This window comes from Crocodylus porosus, unplaced genomic scaffold, assembly GCF_001723895.1.
Source record: "Crocodylus porosus isolate Cpor-Errol unplaced genomic scaffold, CroPor_comp1, whole genome shotgun sequence".
In the NCBI taxonomy this organism is placed as follows: Eukaryota; Metazoa; Chordata; order Crocodylia; family Crocodylidae; genus Crocodylus; species Crocodylus porosus.
Genome location: NW_017728913.1, coordinates 3,587,665 through 3,610,068, shown reverse-complemented (window position 1 = coordinate 3,610,068; position 22,404 = coordinate 3,587,665). Strand labels below are relative to the sequence as shown.

The 22,404-nt window shown below is 43.5% G+C and overlaps 1 protein-coding gene across 2 annotated transcripts in view; it reads left to right on the top strand.

Annotated features, from left to right (window-relative positions):
- The window catches only part of RNF150 (ring finger protein 150), a 194,381-nt gene that overhangs the window by 99,494 nt on the left and 72,483 nt on the right, over window positions 1–22,404 (top strand). The window lies entirely within an intron of this gene.

The window sequence follows — 22,404 nt, the reverse complement described above, 5'->3', positions numbered from 1 at the left end:
GAGGGGCATACAAGATGGGGGGTGGGTTACTGGGCAGTTGTTTGTCTGGGGATGGAGGGTCAGGGGGCTAAAAATAGCCCCTGCACCCTGGGAGGGTGGGGAAGAGTCCCCCAAGGACCCCACTAGCCCCCCTGATCCCACCAAACCCTCCCAGACCTCAGTAGCCCCTCACGATCCCCCAATCCCACCACAGTGACCTCCCTGATCCCCTCCACAGACCCTGCTTGTCCTCCCAATCCCCCCAACTGGTGGACCCCACTTCCCCCCAATCTCCCAAATTCCCCCCTAGAGACCCTGCTTTTCCCCCTGGTCCCCTCAATTCTTCCCCCCACAGATTCCACTTGCTGCCCCATTCCCCTAAGCCCCCCACTAGCCCCCCCATCCTGACTTACCTTAAATCAGATGGCCATTTTTAACTCAGTCTAACCTTCTTGAATGTCCATACATAGTCTTACTCTGATTTATGTTGGGAGCTAGTTGATTTACCTTCAAGATCCTAGGAGCTGGCAATAAATAAGGTGATAAAAAGCTACTCTTGTCTCTGTCTGGGGCCTGTAATGATCAGAGTCCAGCCAGACCTATAGATCCAACACTGTGGGAGAGAACATCAGCAGTATTAGCTGTGTGGAAAATATTTTTAAATGGGGTATTTCACTTAAAATCGGATTTCTGCACATTTTTCCAATGTTATATTGCTCTGAAAGTTCTTAGGTCATGTTTACTTGGACATTAGTAATCCCACTGATTTCTGCATCATTTTCTCTGACTTGTCTGAATAAAGTGAATGGGATTTGGCTCATTTAACAAAATAAATTGCTTCCAACTCATATTAAGCAGAAAAGCTCATGTCGAGCTGCATACCAAAGAATAACATTTTTTTAAAATATTCTTATACTTAACTTCTAATTTCTTTGTGTGTTTTGAATATTTGTTCTTCATAAAGGGTGTAATAATTAAAAAATATACAAATTAAAAATTAATAATAATAAAGATTAATTTTTCATACGATCTTTTCATATGAAAGCATAGTAAAGTTTGAGTATTACTGTTAGCAATCTTATTTGCTTTAATTCTGAATTTTCAGTAGATCTTTGTGCAAATCAACATTTGTTTTTGTGGACACATATTTCCAATATATAGATCTGAAGCTCAGATTCAGTAAGGTATAATCAGTGGCATCCAGCCTAGTATTTGATGTAACATAATGTATACCTTTTGGCATATTTTACTCATTGTTTCTGAGTCTGTTGGTTCCCAGATTTATACAGATATATTGTTGCCAAAGACCTGATTTTTATTTTTTGTGGTGCCAGTCAGTTATTATCTTTGGAAGTTCACAGAATCAAGGCACCCCTCAATAATTTCAAAGCGCCCCTTAGAAAATCCCAGACCTTAGTTTTCACTTGTTTTTTTGATTATAGAAAAATAGATTAATTCTTTTGTTTTGCAACTAAGAAAGACAACATCAGATCATAATGTTTTTAATACTCTGGATTCCTGTTTGAAATCTCTGAGCTTATTTTGTGAATCATATTTGCACACCTAATAGTGCTTGGCACCCTGTGGCAACTTTGAAAGGACATGAATGCACCCCAAGGTGCCACAGCACCCTTTTTGAGAATCGCTGATCTAAGGCATACAAGAATAATTTAACTCTTAGTGGGTGTGTCTATCCAACACATTTATGCAGAGCTGCCTAATTAGCTCCACAGTAAACATCTCCACCTCTATCCATGCGGCCCAATTAGGTCACACAAAACTAATAAACTCCACCACCAGTTAATACTTTTAAATACAAATACTATTCTGTGGTGCAGTTTTTTTTAGCTTGCACCAGTGCATGTGTAGACAGGGACCAAGCTGGCTGGGGCATGAGGATGCTTCAGTGCAGGGGCTGCCTACTGGCTGTCTCTGCACTAGACCACCTTCATGCACCAGCCACCCCCTCCACAGCATGTTGAGCTGGGCTGGTGGGCTGCCTTTCCTCCCTTCTCCCGAACTTCCGCTATCCGGGCTGCTCCAGCTGGGCTCGATGTGCTGCAGTCCCGGGTACGCACATATACGCAGGACCCAAGAGCATTAAAGTCTGATGCAGTGAACAGCAGAGTATGTTGCATTGCATTAATAGCATGTGTATTTGCATCCACAGAGCCCAATACCCGTTTGTATCTGTATAGAGTCGAGAGTATACAGAGCCCACCTGAGAACACTGACTGTAGATACTTGCATTTGAACATTTATACTTGACATGAAGGCGTCCAATTAGCTCTCATTAGAGAAAGATAGAGAGGGCAATTAATTATACTTAAGATATTGTACAATACGGGGTCATGAAGTAGACTTCAAATGAATGATTTTCAGTCAGGAAACGATGAAGAAAGACATGAAGTATTAAGAATTCCTCCCTTTTGGCCTAATTACCAACTGAAATATTTCAGACATAATAGATCTAGAATTGCACATGTTTGGGAGTATAAAGGAATCCCAAAATGAAATCCTTGTAAAAGTAGGATCAAATTAAGCATGTTTAAATCTGACATGATTTCTGCAATAAAAATAATCCAAGCATTTGTTTTAGCTTGGCTGAATCTCCATGAATAATATTATGTAGGTAAACAATAGAAGCAGGCCTCTGTATCACAGAAGTGTTGAGTATAAAGTAGAATTGATCTGGAATTTTTCATAAGATCATTTCTTTTCTCTTCTTTGTTTTTTTAAAAAAAAACTTGTATTTTACACAATATTTTGCTGGAACTTCCAATTTCCTTTTGGGAGAGTCCGAATGAAGTATTTCATTTTAAATTATTTCAGTGAAACTTTGTCTGTCTAAAAAGTTGTGGGTTTTCAGGGGAAAACACGCCAGGAAGTTTCCAATGAAACATTTTTCATCAAAAATGTTGACTCATCAAAACCAAAACTTCCCAACAAGGGATTGTTTTTTACACAACTTCTGTTGAAAAATGTTTTAGGCCTAATATGGGATTTTTGATGTGAAAGGTCAACCTGTCTCACTATAGCCACTACTGTAGTGGTTAGGACATTCACCTGGGATGCGGGAGGCCTGAGTTTCTAGTCTTTCCTCTGCCTATTTTAGGTTTCCGCTGCCAAATGAATGCCCAAGCCACTGGCCTGTTGGCTGTGCGGGAGTCTCTCTCTGGCATGGTCAGGGATTGAGTTTCCTTACTGCTGCTGAAGTACAGTGTGGTCCTCTTCAGTCCTCAGATGGTCAAGCAGAGGAATAAGAGGAAGCCTGTAAAATTTCTCTGATTGAAAACCCCATTCATACCTATTTAGTTGCACTGTTATATCTTCATGCTCTGTAATTGGTCATCTCTGACCTAATCAGTTCTTATTTTTCCCAAATCAATTGAATACATTAATTTGTTCCCTCGTTGGTTTTTCTGTCAGTTCTGTGCACCCCTTGCCCCCAGTCAAAACCATCCCAGGTCTTCTGATTGTGCTGGTTCTTTTGGGGAGAGGGGGCAGTGTTCCGGCTATGAGCCTGTTCCCTAAGCATCAGGTTGCGTTCCTGCTTGTGGACCCCTAATTTCTTTTCCCTTTCTTGTACTTTCAAAGGGGTAGTTTTGTTTCCCATTCTGCAGATACAGCAGCAACTTCACCTACTCTGCTTGCTCACTGTCTCTCCCTTGCTTCTGTTATAGGAATAGCAGTTCTTACTCCTTGCTACCCTCTCCTATCCCTGCAGAAGTCCAGTATGACTGGAAATTGGATATTCTTGTGTTATATTCCTAATTCCACCCTTCTTCTCAGTGCAGCCTTTGACAAGTCACTTAATACCTTTGCTCTGGTTTCTCCACTTGTAAATGGAGATATGTTTTTTACAAGAGTGCTGTGTATATTAGCTAGTTAGTATTTTACCCCACTATGAATGCATACTGGTAAATAGCTATCTGGTGTGACTCCATGGTTCAGCAAAGCTTTTGACAAGGTTTCACATAACCTCCTCTCAAACAAGTGTGAGCTGGACAAATGTGAGCTGAACAAAACCACTTTAAGGTGGATAGCTGGATAGACACCTGGCTCAATAGCCACAAGCAAAGAGTGATTATAAATGGATCCATGTCAAAGCAGCAGGAGGCTTTGAGTGGATCCTGCTGGGATTTGTCCTGGGCCCAGTGCTGTTCATTGTGTTTATTAATATTTTGAATGCTGGAATAGAGAGCTTCTTGAGCAAGTTTACAGATGACATGACAGATGGCAGCACTATGGAGAAAAAATCTGGGAGGTTTGGTAGATCAGACTCAACATGAGTCTGTAGTATGATGCAGCCACACAAAAGGCAAATGCTGTCTTGGGATGCAACAATAGAAACATTAGGTGCAAGACTGGGTATACCTCATCTGGAGTATGATGTGCAGTTTTGAGCTTCACATTTAAAAAAGGTCATAAAGAAGTTAGAGAGTCCAGAGACAGGTGACAGAAATTATAAAGGGCTTGGAGTCATACAAGGAGAGGTCGAAGGAAATAGGCATACTCAGCTTGCACAAACGGCACCTAAGAGGGGATGTGATAGTAGTTTTCAAATAGCTGAAGGGCTGTAATAAAGAGGTAAAACACATATCCTGTCCTGCTGCAGAGAGTAGGACGTGGACCAGTGGCTTGAAGTTGCGGCAAAGTAGGTTTAGAGTGAATATCAAGAACTTCACTGTTAGACTGGTGAGGCAGTGGAATAGATTAACTTGAGAAGTTGTGGAGGTGTTCAAGAAATGTTGGACAGACATTTGTGAGGGATGATCCTAGGCATAGTTGTGCCTTTGTTCTTCTATTATGAAGTTTTGGCTCTGGACCATGATGGTTGCTGCATAGGGTTGGAAGGGAATCCCCCTCCCCCCCGTCCCCTTTCTGCTACATGTCAGGGTTTTCTAAGCCTTCTTGAAAAGCATCGCATGTTAGCTGCAACCAGAGCTGAGAACTGTGACTAGGGTGTGCCAATGCCCCTGCTGGGACTTAAATCCAGACGTTCCTGGATAAATTGTCTTGCCACTCAAGGTCAGACCAGTCATCCTATTTGGAATCGGGAAGGAATTTTACTCCATAGTGAGATTGGTACAGACCTTGGATCACTTGAGTATATTTTAATAATTTTTGCAGCAGCAGGACATTGACTGCCATGGTCCCCCTACTTTATCTGTGACAGATTAGGGGGTTATTTCTTGTAGTTGTGTCAGGGTTGACTGTAGTTTTGCTAATAGGTTAGATAATGGTTTTGTGTGGGATGGTTTGGATACGGATGATGCTGCCTTAGGCAGGGGGACTGTGGAATGGGTTATCTGTGAAGGCCTGTTCCAACCCGACGACTTTGTGATTCTATAGAAGTCAGTGGAGTAGTTTCTGCTTAGACTACATTTAAATTTTGCTCATCGTACTTTATATAGATTTCTTTTACTAAGAATGATAAATTACTCTTGTAACATTTTTGCACTGTTAATCTGGTCATACCGTAATTTTAAGGACTTCACAAAAGGTGCTTTAAGTTCCACTATTGTATTGCATAGACTGAGAAAAATCTTGGGGTATTGTGAAATAAAACCAGGATTTCAGAATCTAAGCTTGTAGTGGAGTAAATAAGCAGTGACAGCTTATTTATCAAAGGTGTGTATAGATAAGAAAACAAAGGAGATTTCCACAGATCTTCATAGTAAATTACCAGCACTGGTAATGAAAGTATTTGACAGGCCATGATATGAAAGAGAAAAAGGCTTTAGTGGTATCTGGTAGAACTTTTAGCACCTCTGTGTTTCCAGCACTGTTTGTCCTATGTGATCTGATTAAAATAAATACCAATATTAAGAGTTTTTTTGTTGTTGATTAGGGTGGCTGATTGGCTGGAGTTACTAGCAGGCAACAAAATCCAGTAAAAATTTTGAGCATTGTGTATCTCACTTCTTTCTACTTATCCTATCCCTACACTTTCTGCACATGAAGTCAATCTGCAGTGAACTAGTAGGTCCTTATCAAGACAGGCATTAAGTACAAAAATAGGAGCAGAAATATATTTGCCTCAAACCAGAAACTGGCTGGAGCTTTGGGCTCAGAGTAGTAATCAATGGCTCAATGTCTAGTTGGCAGCCAGTATCAAGTGGAGGGCCCCAGAGGTCAGTTCTGGGTCCGGTTTTGTTCAATACCTTCATCAATGACCTGGAAGAGGGCATAGAGTGCACCCTCAGCAAGTTTGCAGATGACACCAAGCTGGGGAGAGTAATAGATGCGCTGGAAGGTAGGGCTAGGATTCAGAGTGACTTAGACAAATTGGAGGATTAGGCCAAAAGGAATCAACAACAACATCATGAGGTTCAACAAGGACAAGTGCAAAGTCCTGCACTTTGGACAGAACAATCCCATGCACCAGTACAGGCTGGGTGCTGACTGCCTGGGCAGCAGCTCTGCAGAAAAAGACCTGGGGGTTACAGCAGACAATAAACTGAATATGAGTCAGCAGTGTAGCCTTGTTGCCAAGAAGGCTAATGGCATACTGGGATTCATTGGTAGGTGTGTTACCAGTAGGTCGAGGGAAGTGGTTATTCCCCTCTGTTCAGCACTGGTGAGGCCAAATCTTGAGTACTGTGTTCAGTTTCCACCCCCGCCCCCAACTACAGAAAGGATGTGAACAAATTGGAATGTGTCCAGCAGAGGTTGACAAAAAAGGTGAGGGGGCTGGGGGACATGCGTTATGAGGAAAGACTGGGGGAACTGGGCTTATTTAGTCTAGAAAAGAGGAGACTGAGAAGAGACTTAATAGCAGCCTTCAACTACCTGGAGGGGGGTTCAAAAGGGGATGGAGCTAAACTGTTTTCATTGGTGGTAGGTAACAGAACAAGGAGCAACAGTCTCAAGTTGCAGCAAGGGAAGTTTAGGTTAGAGATTAGGAAGGAGGGTAGTAAAGCACTGGAACAGTTTACCCAGAGAGGTAGTGGAAGCTTCATCCTTGGGGGTTTGCAAAACCTAGCGAGACAAAGCTTTGGCTGGGATGATCTTGTTGGAGCTGGTCCTGCTTTGAGCAGGGGGTTGAGCTAGATGACCTCCTGAGGTCCCTTCCAACCCTAACTTTCTATTATAGTGAGTAAGGCTGTTTATCATTGGAAAGATCACAGCCAGTATTGTGTTAACTCTTTGTCATCTTAGCATGAAAGCAATTCACCAGCCACATTTTACACTGGAGTCTTTTTATTGTTCAGCTAATGTCCAAAAAGAAAACTTCAATTGCAGTTGCTTTATACTGTAGCCAGTCATTAAAGGACCAGCAAAGAAAAGCTCAGTTGATATTAATTACCCTATTAAACAATTATGCTTCTGCAGTGAGAAGTGGTGCATGGTAAAAAGTAGCTTAATAATTTAAGTAATAGATGTTCCCCTGTTTAAAAAGAAAAAAAAAGAATTCATTTCATAAGAACGTAACACTTATTCTCCTTCTACCAGCTGCTGCATTAGCTCTAGCAAGAGACGTGATTTGGAGGAGAATGCTCTGGAAAAGAGTCAAGGGAACTAGGGGGGTTATGAGCTAAGAGGTAGGTGCCAGGATAAAATAGCCAGTGAGAGAGAGAATAAGCTATTGGATCTCTCCCCCTTTTTCTAATTTTTAACAATTAAGACAATATCATGGAAAACCTTTCATAATTGCAAGGCAAAGGCTGTCGATTCAAATAGGTAAAAGGTTTATGTTTTTGTAGCATCACTAGCTCTTGCTCACATGCGCATACATATGGCATCTTTTTTATCTTGCTTTTCTTTTGTCCCGTCTCTCCCTTCCTTTCCCCCTGAAAATGGTCTGATTCTGTGTGATGTGTGAGAGAACAGCAGGCAGGATCTGTCCATTATCTTCTCCACTTACTTACCTCTACTATCTTTATGCCTTGAAACCGCATGGTATAGAGCCTGGTTCTTCTCTAATCCTGATGGTTCTCATTCCTCTCTTTCTGCCAAAGAACAGAGACCCTACTTCATCTTTCAAGTAGTACCCAACCTTCTGCAGGCAGCGTGGTTAAGGTCTCTTGCTTTGGCATTGAAGTACGAGTTTAAACCTCACTCTACATTCCTGCTAAAGGCTACCCCAGTACTGGTAATGATTGGTGTTGAATCATTTAGGCCAGTAAGTTAAAGATGGCCAGACTGGATGATAGCCATTCCCTTAAACTGTTAACTGTGGCACCGGTGAGCTTTACCCACACTAGTCTAGGCAGCTGTCTGATCTTTTTGTTTCCACCCATGCGATTTCCATTATCTACAGCTGACATAATCTTTTATCTGCCCATGGGGGAATTCAACTTTCAGTCCCAAAGTTGGGCACTTCTTTGATAAATTGTATTGTATCTCTAATGCCCTGCTTTAATTGGGTTCACATGTTGCAGCTCTGAAAGAGCTATATCCTCTGACTTCGCTAAAACTAAAATAATAGTTTGATTCTCCATGAACTGTAAACTAAAGAATCTCAAGTGAAGGACACCAACTCATTTACTAACGGTATAAGAAATAGAAGCATTAAGCTAGTTCTGACCATTGTTATGGCCAGAAGGAATTCTAGGGGACATGAGCTATGAATCTATAAATTCTGTTCAGTTTTTGAAGTAAATGTCCATCACAACGGTGTTTGTTTCTGTTTATTTTACTTTCTCAAGCTCATAAATATTGTGTTGGGGAAAAATGATTTAATCCAAAATAAGGACAGATTTTCTACAACTTCTTGTGCCTTTCCGTGAAGCATCTGATACCAACTATTTTCAGGGACAGCATAGTAGATTCAAGAGATATTTAATCTGACTCACAAGGACATCTCCTAAATTCCTGCTGGTTTCTGTGTTCACTGTAGGAGAAACCTTTATTTGCATCTTAATAGCAAACTTCTGGAGAGAACATGTATGCTTCCAAAATCTGAATTCTGCTCACATAATTCAGTTAATTATTTCCCTACCTGAACTGACGCAGTTGCCAAGCCCCAAGAGTGAAATCTTCTTTCCTGCACTGTCAAAAACCTATCACATTTGAAAGCCTCAATCAAGAACTGACAAAGCATTAAAACAGTAGCCATCTGTTATAAGGCCAGACTACTAACTAGGCAAGCAAAGTAACATTTTCAAGACACTCTCTGAAACTCCCAAAACAAAATTCATAAATACAGTTTGTTTGTTTGCAAAACTATGGTGCAGGTGGCAAACTTTCATAAATCTTCTTTTGTACAGCCTTCTCTGCTTGCTCATTTCCCAGAGGAAATGCAAATTCTGTTCAGCTGTTTTTGAGTTAGGCCGACAGCCAACTTTTTCCAGTGTTTAAAAAAAAAAAAACAATGCTACATTCCCACTTTGTCTTTTCGCCCACTGCAAACCCACAAATTAATCAACAGCATGTGAACTTTGAAACTGGCAACTTGACATCTATATAGCCCACACTGGGCACATCTGCTTGTTCAATTAATGTGCTTTAGATAATATGCATTAAATATCCATTGTGAGGTAGTGGAAAAAAGTGCATTGGCCTATTTTAATGAGCATTTTCAAAAGAGCACAGGTGTTTTGGGGATGCTTTAATGCACATTAAAAAAAGCTAATGTGCATTAAAGGGCCTGTGTAGATGTGGCCAATGACGTGATTTTCTTGACCAATTTGGGGGGGAAAACAGTTTGGATAGTTAAGCTGCTTTCCATTCCGCAAGGCTTTACCAGTTAATTTTCATGAGGGCAGAGGGAGATCATATATCCCTCCCTTTCTATACATATGCTTATATTCCTGCCCTTCCTTACCCCACCTCAGTCACTCCTTTCCTGCTTTTTTCCTCATCCGCAGCTGTGCTCTCCTTCATGCAGTCCAAGAGCTGGATGAAGAGCATATTTTGGGGGAAAGGATGAAAGGTACTGCAGACACACCAACCCTAGCGTATATGCAGAGATAAAGAGGCTTGTGTGCGAAGAACTTTTTCTCTTACAGTCTAAAGTGTGGAAGAAGAGGAGCTTTCACAGGGTATCCGTTGGTACATTATGACTCTACCTTTTACATCATATTACAGAAGAGTTGCTGTCCTGTTAGCTTCCTCTTGCACAACTCACTCAGCTATATATATATATATATATATTCTCAAATTAAAGTGATTTAAACCATCTTGATGGCCTGCAAATTCTACCTAACTTGTTTTAATAACAACATGGTAAGACAAAGCTTTGATATGTTAAATGTTTCTTAAATGAAAAAAAGACACAAAACCCATTCATTGAAGCCTGAATACCTTTGACTCATGAATCTGCATGATTCATCTTGACAGCTACTTAAAGACGCATGTCAAACTCTGGGTTAATTTTAGCCAGAAATAGAAAAGAGCTATGTAGGCAATAAACTGCCACTAAGGCAGTTATCACTAAAGATATGGGCTATGAAAGAGATTTACATTTTAACACAAGAGAAACAGCTGTATGTATTTTCAGATAACTTTTTAAAAGAATGGCACAGTAGGCCATGTAAATCCAGTGCTAGCATTCCTTGTCTTTGCTGTATTTGCATGAGTTCCCCACAAGTTAGGCCTTCCCCTGTGTAATTTGATATTGAAACTAGTAAGAAACACATGTTTTAGTAAACACCAGTGGAAAATGTAAACTTTTTCATTGTTCCTCTTTTCTTTGCAAGATGATATCTAGTATTTAAAAAATCTGAGAATGATAATCCAATCAACTGAGTCATAATATTCACAGTACCTAAGAGCTGTGGCTAGTAACACAAAAAAACTTTAAACAAATGATGACTTTATATTCAAACTACTGTGCTACTTTTCCTGGAAAACTTTATATACCAGAGGTGGGCAAAATACATCCCAAAATACATCCCACAGTGGGTCTTTGTCTGGCCTGTGACAAGTCCTTTGGTTCTGCTTGGCCAGGCATAGTCTAGCGGTGGCACATTCTGCTGCCCCATGGCCACGCAGTGGGGCTGGTACAGCTCTGCAGCTGCACTGCTTTTCTAGGCACCCCCAGCAGTGGTAGCTCCTTCTGGCTGCTGCCACCACTGACCTTAGCCCTGTGGTACCAGCCGGGATCCATGCTGCACAGCCCTGACTGCACATGCCCTGTGCCTGCTCTAGGCTCACCCACCCAGGCTCAGCAGCAGCAGCATGGGATAGAAGCTGTTGCTCAGCATCCAGGAGGAAGTAACTCATCCCCCCTCACCACTTCCTGGCCATTCCTGTTGTAGCTGCCTGGAGCCCATGCCACGCTGGGCTGCTCTGCATCAGGCTGCCCAGCAGGGCAGCGGTGGCATTGCAGAGCAGAAGGGTAGCGTGGTGTGGCACAGATTCCAGGAGGCTGCAGCAGGAATGGTCAGGCAGTGGCAACGGGAAGGGGCCATTTTTACTCCCCCACGCTGAGCAACAGCTTCTGTCCTGCACCACTGCTGCTGAGCCTGGGCGGGTGACCCTGGAGCAGGTGTGGGGCACACAGGGTCAGGGCAGTGCAACATGGGTCCCCACTGGTACAACAGGGCTGAGGCCGGCAGCAGTGGCAGCCAGAAGGGTTCACCTAGAAAGGCAGTCCAGCTGCAGAGCCGCCCCAGCCCCACTGCAAGCCCAGGGGGCAGCAGGATGTGTGTGGGAGGTATGGCGCGGGCTGGGACAGGGCTGTGCCCAGGTTCCCACTGATCCACTCAGGCGAGGGTGAGTGCAGACCAGACACGTCGTGTGCTGGGGCTGATCACTGCTGTCAGTGGTGGGGAAGCACCACAGGGCTGTGGTGGGGTGGGTGCTGACTGGCTCAGGGGGGTGTGTGCAGGGGGCTCCCAGGCACATCCCACCATATCCTCAAATTCTTCCCCAGAAACCCCATTTCCCACACCTTCCCCCACCCATAATCCCACACCCCACAAACACTGCACCCACCCCCAGACTCCTCCCTACATGCACACCCCCTGTACACATACGCATGCACCTCTGGGGGAAGCATCACTCACTGCTACGCGTGCACACCTCACCACACATGCACACCCGCACCCCCCACGCACAACCCACACCTACCCCCAGCCACCCTCCCCCTGCACAAATCCCACAGTCCCCCACAAGCCCCATACCCACCCACACATCCACACAAACATACCCCCTACAAACCTTCCATACCCACATCCACATCCTCCCTCACACCCCATGTACACACACATTCACACACACCCAGAGCCTCCCAACTCCATACCCCCCCTACAACATACAAGAGTAAGACCTCATTTTGAGCTATTACACAATCACCTCTATATACACCACACAATCAATCACACACAAATTAAGACAAAAATATTTTTTTAAATAAAGTTAAAGTATGTTATTGTCAGTGTTTGATTTTTAGTATATAATTTGGTTTTTTTCCAGTTCTAAGATGACAAACCCCCTTCCCAAAAGGAGTACTTCTGCAGGCAAGGGGAGGGACTTCTGGTGGCAAAAGTTGGGGGTTAGGTGACAGGACTTCCAGCCCCAAGATGGTGACCAGAGGGTGGGGCTACCCTTGTGGCCCTCGACAGCTCACCCAAACCCATAAAGTGGCCCTCCAGCTGAAATAATTGCCTGCCCCTGATATATATGCTCATGATGTGCTACCTCCCTATCTTTGACATTTCTATTTTCACAAAAGACGAGTATATTTAGCATAATTTCCTGTATTATATATATTTATTATCTTACAGTAAGTTTTATGGCAAGGCACAGTGTTCAGTTTCGGTAGTAGGCTGCAAGCTGAACTTTAGCTACTTAAGTAGGTTCATTCTGTGGGGTTTGGGTGCTGCCTGCATGTAACCCATAATTTGTGGTAGTTGGTCTACCAGTAGGAGAGAGAGTGAAACAGGTACAGACTGAAAATGCTTTAAAAAGTCCCAGGAAAGGTTTAGATTACTGGAGGTAGGGAAGGAAGGGGGTGAGCAGCTCCTGGTTTCCTCTAACTGGCCAATGGGAGTAGAGAATCTGTGAAACAAGGTGGGGCCACCGCTTGAGTTCCCCAGTTCATTTCCTCCTCCTCTTCTTTCTGGGAGCTGTTCCTCACTTGAAGACTGATCAGTTCTCCCAGCAGAGCAGCTGGATGGATGGGAAAGGTATTTTTGGCAGAGGAAAGGGGAAATATTTCTGGCAAAGGCAAAACAGCAGAGGTGCTACTCTCCAGCAGGTAGAAGGGGCCACCGGGCTCTTCCAGCTGCATCCTTGGCTCTGCTCTGAGCTAGCACAGACACACACTGGAGCCCCTTCCCTGCCCCCCCTCCTCCCAGCTGGGTCCCTCTGCTCGGCAGGGCTCACGTCCAGGATGCAGCTACTGCCACTCTGTGCTCTGCTCTGTGCATGTCCCCACCTGGGCTTGGGGCTGGTTTCGCTCCCCCTCTCCCCACCTGATTCATCCTTTGCTCCTGGGCTGCCGCAAGTGAAACCTTTGCCCCAGGCTGGGAAGGTACAGCAGGATTACCCCCTGGCTGGGAGGGGGATTCTGGGGGTCCCGGGCCATGCTGAGCTACAAGCAGAGGGAAGACCCTGGTTGGGGTCCCATGCAGGTGGGAGAGGGGAGGCAGGAGGGGTTTAATCCCCCTCTGCCTGAGCCTGCTGTCCCATGCCCGGCCGCCCCCCCCCAGCAGGAAAAGTTGGGCAGGGGTTGCTGTGCCCTACCAGGCAGACCAGACTGTTCCCAGCTGGGTTTTCCACCCCCAACCCTTTGTCAGCCAGCCCTTGCTCCGGCTAGAGAGCAGGGAGACAGGGCCAACCCTGCTCTGCTCAAGCAGACAGGGCAGTTCAGCCCAGGGCTGCAAGACGTCCTTAGATGCTGGGCAACTGTGATTTTACTTGAACTGGAAGGGGTCCGGGACAGAAGTTCCATAAACCGGCTTGACCTCAATCAGTTAAGTCTGATACTACGTTGAACCAGGTGTGTTTTACAGTAGTTGTGGCCATTTTGAAATAAACTGGTTTATGTGCACTGAACTTCTGTTCTGTTACAGGTTTAAACCAGTTTCTGATCACTTAAACTGGTTTATGTGTAACTTTTGTCCCTAGCCCAAATTTGGAGGAGTTTTGATAGCTAATATGTGGAACTGAGTTCCAAAAAAGCAAGTCCAGTGGACTGAGACAAGGCCTTGAAAACAGTTCTCTCTCCTCCCCACATCTCTTTTTCTTTCTTTCCACTAGGATAATTTAATAAAATATTTGAATTTGAAAATGTCCCTTGAAAAAAGAATGTTTTGGATTTGGAGACATTCTCTGCCCAGTCTTTATGTACTTTATTATAAGATTTCATAAGTCATAGTCTAATTGTACTGAAAGGTTTAAGGCATTAGAGAATCCTTGCTTTACTGTTGCGGATGTGAACAATTAAATGTGGCCCAGGATTTGTAAGCCACCTCCATTATATACATCCCCCATAAAATACATTTATCTTTATTAAACCCAAGAGGTAAGAAACAATCAATATAATTACATTTAAACAATTAAATACACTTGCATTTTAGCAATTTCCCTTTCCTGTTTAGTTGTAGAAAGTTATTTCAGGAAAACCATCTTTCTTTTGGTGCTCCAGATGGTATTAAAGATGATATTGCATGCCCTTACTGGAGAAGTGAGTCAGCTCAATTGGGAACTTTTGGGGAGAATCCATTGAAGTCATATTATGGGGTTTGCACGGGTTTTTTTGGTTTAATTTGCATGCTTTTTTGTCTTCAGAAAAAAGCAAGATCAAGTCATAGACAGCAGCAGTGAAAGGCTGGCTAAAATTACGTACAGCTTTAGTTTGTTTTTCTCACTTGCAGTTTGCATGCTGAAAACTTGTAGGTACAACATGTGGCTGGTGCCCTTATTAACCACTTTGAGACCTGGAAAATTCTCACTAACCTAGTAAGGATAGCATTTTCAATTTCTGTTTCTTTGGTCACAGATGTCTTGCAAGGGTATATTTGTCCCAGCTGGTTAAAATGGACTCTTGTTAGATGCAAGGTAGAGGTTCACCAATACATTGGTCCAATATCAGATCAGTAGTGATGTAAAGACTATTTGCTGCATGGGAGATCAACCTGATGGGGCCAGTAATTTGACTGATAAATGCCTGTACTGCTCACAGCCACAGCGCAGCACTCGGGTACTGAGCAGCAGAGTCGTCAGCGTAGAGAGCTGCCTCCAGCTGGTCAACACCTGCCCCTGCCCCCTCCCTCACTATGGTGGGCGTTGATCTCCCCCATCACGCCCCTTCCCTCTCCCCTTCCCTTCTATCGCAACAGACTGACCAGCTGAAGCCAGCTGTATCAGAAATCGGATAATTATCGGCCAATCTGCCTCCTTAAATATCAGTATCAGCTCCAAAAATCTCTACCAGTGTTCCCCTAATACAAGGCACAAAGAGGAAGATGGGAAAAAATTTAAATATACCAGGGAAGAAAATTTACACACTCCTGAGGGGGAACAGCCAGAATCTCAGGGTCACACCACAGATATTCAGGGTACTTCTGAGCTAGTAAAAGAAATTTCACCTCATCACTTCATTTCACTTATTGAGAGTATCTTCAGAATCTTCAACAGGGAAGTTGTAGTTTTGGATTTGCATGAGCAGGGCTTGGTACCCTGTTCTAAAACAAGTTTCCTGTAGGATATTGGGCAGGTCACATAGGGATGGACTCTAAAAGGTTTTTAGGCCCTTAAGTATTTATAAGATCAGTGAGATTTTTAGAAAAGGCCAACAAGTAGAGATGACTTCATTGGACATTAGATAACTAACCCACGAAAGCATTTTCAAATGTCACACTAAGCACTTATCTGGAACATTAGGTGCCTAAAAACTAGGCCTGCACAAAGCAGCAAATATTCGATTTGACTTCAGATTCAGCCAGTTCATAGGGACAGTGATTCAATTCAGTGATTCAAATCACTGTCTCGATTCAATTCGGATTTGGAGATTCGGCCACCAAATCAAACGGGCAGGAGTGTGGCAGTGGCAAGCAGGCTCTCCCTATAGCTGGCCCGCCTGGCCTCGGAGTCCCGGCACTTAATAAAATAAATAAATAAAGCCCCAAACTGACTTGCTGCAGGATACCTGTTATTTGGATTCAGGGATAAGATTGGTCTGATCTCAATTACAGGACTGCTGGCACGGCCCTTTCAATTTGCAAGTGTGCATGGAGCCCTAAAGAGTGATCCCAGGCTCCACACGCAGTACAGAAACCATAGTTCAGCATAGGACCATCCTAAACAATGGTTTACGGGTGCTAGGTGGGGAAACTGACCCGAAAATGCACTTGGGTTTCTACTTGCGAGGTAGGAGAAGCCCGTTGACTCTGTGCCATGCATTCAATTTAAAGTGCCATACAAATCAGCCATTAAAATTGGAACTTCTTCGTAACCGGTTTGCCATTTTATGGTATAATAAATTGGTTGAATGTGTGGTGTTAACACATTCATCTCTTGATAAATGTTATGTTTGCTATGGTCCTTGACCTCTCTTGTCTCTTAGTTCCCAGTCAGGAAGTGAGAGCTAGTAGTACATGGTTCTTATCTCACAAAGGTTGTATTTATTGTATTATAAATACAATAAAGATTGTGAAGTATTAGTATGCGGTGTTGGGATGCAAATAAGATGGCCATCTTAATAGTGTATCTGATTTGCATAATTAGACTTCTGTTCATCCAATTTTTCTTCCACATGTTGCCAAGCACCTCTCCCTCATCAGTGTCCAAAGACAGATGGTAGTCATGTCTTTTAAATAAAGCATATCTGATAGATCTACGTGTGGATACTTTTCCTTATTTAGCAACATTTTCTTTTATTGCTAAAATAATTTGTGAGCTCACCAGAAACTCTGAAATGCCCTAATCACATTGCTTTTCCTTGAAATATATCAAATTTGTATCACTCTTTTCAATTTCAGTTCATGTGATTTTTATACATCATATTTAAACAGCATGTGTCCAGATTTAAATGAACTTTGTTTATTTTTATTCACTTCTGTGCAATTTGAGTTATGACCACTGCACCACAATACCACTCTTAGACTTCAAAATGATCTATGTCCTCTTCTTATAGGCTAGGAGGAAAGAAAAACCCTAATAGTGATCTATAATGAAGTTACAGTTTAGTGTGAGAGCCAGGCTCATTAGGAAGGAAGTTTAACAGATAAGCCCCCAGAGAACAGATGGGTTCAGATTACATTCATAATACTGTGTACAAAAGTTACACATAGTACAAGACCAACTAATGTCTTGTAAGGAAAGTTAAAAGTGAGAGTGCACATTATTGCAAGAGAAACCAATACATAATCAAGAGTAATCAGATTGTCTCTTGTTAATAAACTAGAAAAAAGTCATTTTTTACTATAAATCTTCACAACATGTCAGACTGTAAATCCCCGTGGGATTTACTGTTTTTGAAGAAACTTATTTGGTAACACCTGAGCACCCTTCAAATGAAATCCAGGGACTGAATTATTGAAGTGTTGAGGAAAAATATGCTGTTGTTCAAAAGAATACCAAGAGCGGTAAATTCTGCTTTTGTATGTATATGCAAAGCTCTCATTGACTTGAATGAAAGTTGTGTATTCCCATTTTAAAGTGAAATTTAACTTCATGCCGGGCAGATATTTCAGGAAGTTTTCTGTTCAATGGGAACCAGGGCTGAGTTTCTCAGTGCCTGACATTCTGTTTAGAAAGCAGAACCATTTTCTCACCATTTTTTTTCCTCCCATGGTTGTAAAAGCTCTCCTTTTGTTTCCCCTAGCTTAGGGACAGATTCTTACAAGACCTTTACAAAGGTGGGCAACTGCTGGAAGAGGCACAAAGAGCCACTTCCTCTTGCTTACATTATCTGCACAAGGGCATATGAGAACTGTGCTTTTTACTGCCGGCCAGAACTTGTTCTCCTGCAGCACCCTGGGGATTTCCTCAAGAGACTACCTCAGCAAAGCCAAATTCATCACTCAGCTTCTAGGTCATTACAGCTAAGAGCTGTCTCTTACTTTGAAACCTTATGCAGTTGAAGCAGTCTAGCACTTAGTATTGCTTGATCAAAAAGTTCCTTTCAGAGCCCAGTTTGGATATGTTTTTTTTAAAAGTTATTTTTAAATACTTGAGGTACAACCTAGAAGCTATGAACAAGAGCCAAGAGCTTGTGAGACCTGATACTGGCTTTGACATTGTGACCTTTCTGTGCCTCCCTGATCTGTAAAATGGAAATGATCCTTACTTGGTGGTGGTTTGGGATTTGATTATTATATGCATAGTGATTTGAAAGTATAAAACACTATTGTAATTATGCTGGTATAACAGGCTTCTAAAGAGGGTTATAGGTGACAGTTTCTGTGGGATCTGAAGTATATATCCCAGTGACCTGAAAAGAGAAAAATTGTTGACAGAAAGGTAGACATGCTGATTTCCAGGTAGTTAGAGATGGCTAGAATTTAATAGCTTACCACAACCCACAATATTCAAAACAATGTACTTTGCATTTTATCTTCATTGTCATTCCAAGATTCACACCTCTAAAGGCAAAACTGGCTGTAAGACTGGGAAAACAAAGGGAAAGCTTTTAAAACCATGAGCAAAAAAAAAAAATGGTTAGAGAAACTTGTTCTGCTTTCCAAGAACCATTTTTAGAATAAGGTACTCTGAGTTTCTCTCTTTTTTTTTTGGTGAGAGGCAAGGATTTCTTAAGGTAATATCTTTTATTGGACCATTTGTATGGTTAGAAGTCTAAGTTGGGATAAATTAGATAAGCTTTGAAATACAAGACATTCTTCTTCAGATCCCAACTATGCAGCCGATCCAGTAAAAGTTATCATGCTAAGAAATCCTTGTCTGTCTTATAATTCCTGGATAATTACATCTACAGCATTCTTCAAAAACATTTTTTTTGCTTCAATCTCTTAAATCTTACTCTATTCTTAATTCATAGCATCTGACAAAGTAGGCTTTCACCTACAAAAGTTTGTCTCTTTGAATAGGGTGGATCTGATTTAAATCACTGGTCAGGAAGCCTTGATTTAATCATTATTGTTCTCTAGAAAATGTGCATTCTTGTTTGATATAACTTTTATTAAAATATTCCCCAACCGGGTCTCTTTTACAGCCTGGGAAGCCTGCTGCCATAATAGGTTTTCCCTTCTACCATACCATTCCTTCACTAGATCTCAAATGAGTGGAGAGACTATACTCAGAAACTTACCCCTCAAGGCCTCTGGAATATTCTGCTCAAAATGTTTCTGTTTTGTTTCTACTGCCCCTCCCTCCTTGCATTTATCTCCAGACTCCTCCTCCTTGCCCAGATCTACTTCATCCCCAAAGATCCTCTATTCATTTAACTTTTGAAACTTGCACTTTTAGAGAGAAGTAAGGGCTTGACTCTTGTCTCTCTGCGAGTTTGTGTACACATCTACAAAATCTACAGTCTGAGACTGAAACTAAGCATCACAGAGATGCTTAATGGGATCCTTGAGACTGAGCACTGAGTCCCATTGTGTAGAATAATTTTCTTTAATCTTTACCAATCTATAAAGGAGCCTCTGGGAACCCCATAAGATTGGTCCAGTGATATAGTCCATGGCCGGGTGTGACCTTTTTATGAAACTTTTCTAAAAAAAAGTTACATGAATATATTGTTTCAAATAATATATAATTAGAAGTCATAATCCCTATTCCATGATGATAGCTTTGAGCTCTAACATACCTTAAATTAAAACTATCTTTATATAGGTTTATTGTTTTATAAAGCATCTTAACAAAATAAATAAATACAATACAATGAAATAAAAAAATCTGATTTAAATAAAAATCCATTTTTTAAAACCATTGGTTTTTATCCACCCTGTCTTTGAACCAGTTAGCTCTAAGGTGGCACTTTTTCCTGCCCTGCTTTCTGCCTGACTTCTGATTTAACGAAGCTAACTACGTCTCTTCTATTCTTAGGATAATCTACAGTGCTCCATCACGCTGACAGGAAAACTGTCAACTGTCGTCAGCCACTAACAAATAGTGGGCTGAACTTAAATGTATGCTTTTTGTTCCTGGGCCTGAGATGCTCTCTGAAGAGTTGAATTTGAGCAGGAAAGTTGACAGCCCTTACGTTGTGAAAAAGAATTAATTCTTGCTGAAGTATATACCATCTCCTAAGAATATATTGGCTTGCTAGTATTTTTCATGAGCTGCCTTCTGAAAGTTAAAGCAACTGTTAAATAATAGTTCTTTTTCCTTATAAACCTTTATACGGCGTCCTAAAGCAGACACATCATGCTCGTTCTGTGAAAAGGTCCAAACAACTCCATGTTGAGATGAATGAGAGAAGTTCTCACCCCTCAGAATTATTGTTTCAGACCACCTACACACTGATGTTTCACATTCAGGAGATTATCCCTTGTACTGTAGGAGGTGGAAATGTAATTATCCTTAAAATAAATGAACATTTGTATTTGGCAGAATCTGAGCTTTCGATTAACAACATCAAAGAGGCCAGGAATCTGACACCCCTACACCAGACTAATGAAGTATATGGAAAGAGAGCAAAGTCGATGCTTATATGTACTAACCTGTAATTCTTTGGGGGGTAGAAGAGGGATGTAATTTACTTACGTTTTAAATCGACAGAGAAAAGAACCTGTAATGAATCCTTTTGTGCTGTGTTTCTTGACCTTCAGCCTCCTAATCTCACTCACTTTCTAGCTCTATATTGACTGTGCACTGGAATCTTTATTGCAAATGAACATAGAATGTATCCAGCATCACCTGGATACGATTCTGACAATACTGATTCACTTTGTTTAACAGCATCAATTGCCTTGGGATGACTTTTGCTCACAGTTAAATCAGTGAAAATCCAGAGACATTCCAGTAACTCTGAAGGACTCAGTCTCAGTTTAGAATAAGTAAAAGCTGATTTTGATTTTTTGATCGCAAAAGGTTTTTCTTTTGTGTAATTTCTGTCTTACTTCATATCCTGAACCACACCAGTAGGACCCAAGGGAAGCCACGGCAGGACCCTGCAACAGCAAGGCCTGCCCGGTCCTGCCCCGCTCCCCCCAGGAGGAAGCCTCTGCCTAACAGAGGTTTCTGGCCTGGGACTATGGGGCTGTTCCCATCTCCCTGCACTGGAGTGGGAAATTCAGGTAAGAAAGGGGAGGGCATTGAGGCAGAGGGGGACCACAGGCTATTGCCTCAGTTTTGGGGACCGGGCTGGCTCCTGCTAGGTCCTGCCATCGTGGTCATGCAGCCAGGAACCATGTGGTCCAGGAGCCACTGGTGGGCGGGCAGGAAAGTGGCAGTAGGGCTGGGGGCGAGTGGAAACAAGCAGATGTACAGGAGCACAGGGCCAGTGCCAGCAGGGCACTGGGGGAGGGGCCAGGAGTGGGGTGGCAGGAGTGTGGGGTGCAGGCTGGCAGGGGTCTGTGGAGCCTGGCTGGGCTACACCAGCAGGGAGAGAGGGGACCTGGCCTGGCTCTATAGAGTCTCTGCTGGCCAGGACCCCATGCTCCTGCCGTCCTGCTCTGGGCCACTCCAGTGCTGGCCCCGGGACACTGGCATGGGCCTCATGCTCCTGCCCAGCTCCTGCTGCCATGTGCCCACTCACTCTGACTCCCCCCAGCCCCGCAGTACAGGCGGGGATCAGTGCACACAGTCCAAACCCCATGTGCCCCACACTCACCCATCTGGGCTGGGCAGTGACAGCATGGGACAAACTGCTCCTCCGCGTGGAGGGAAAGCGGCCTCTCCCTTTCCCGGCACTTCCTGGTGCAGCCACTCGGAGCCCGTGCGGAGCTGTCCTGCATCTCCACCACATCACTGCCACCTCTGAGCTGCCCTATGGGGCAGCAGTGGCAGTGCAGAGCAGACACAGAGCAGCCCTGTGTGGGCTCTGAGCAGCTGCACCAGGAAGCACCGGGAAGGGGAAGGGCCACTTTTATCCCATGCTGAGTAGTAGTTTTTCCCACACTGCCTCTGCTGAGCCTGAGCCCCACACCAGCTCCGGGCTCACCTGTCGGGGCTGAGCAGCAGCAGCTGGACAGAAACTGCTGCTCGGCATGGGTGAAAGTGGCCCCTCCCCCTTGCTGCCACTAGACAGTTTTTGCTGCAGCTGCCCCAAGCGTGTGCTGTGCTAGGCTGCAGTGAAGCTTCTTCACCGCCACCTTGGGACTGCCCAGCACAGCAGGAGGGATGGCAGGACCAGTCCACACCTTGGATGCAGCGGTGGCACGGGGTGCTGGTGGCGGGGATGGCAAGGCAAGCTTCCCCCCCTGCTCGTGGCAGGCAGCAGTGGCATGGGATGGTGGGTAGCAGCACTCCCAGTAGGGAGAGGGAGGAAGAGGGGAGGAAAGCAGCTGCATGCAAACTCCCTTCCCCCCCTCTTCACGGGATCCTGCAGCTGTGCAGGGTGGAGCGGCAGGGGGTGGGGGCGGGTACACGGCGCCGCACTGGGAGTGGCGGGAGGTGGGGCAC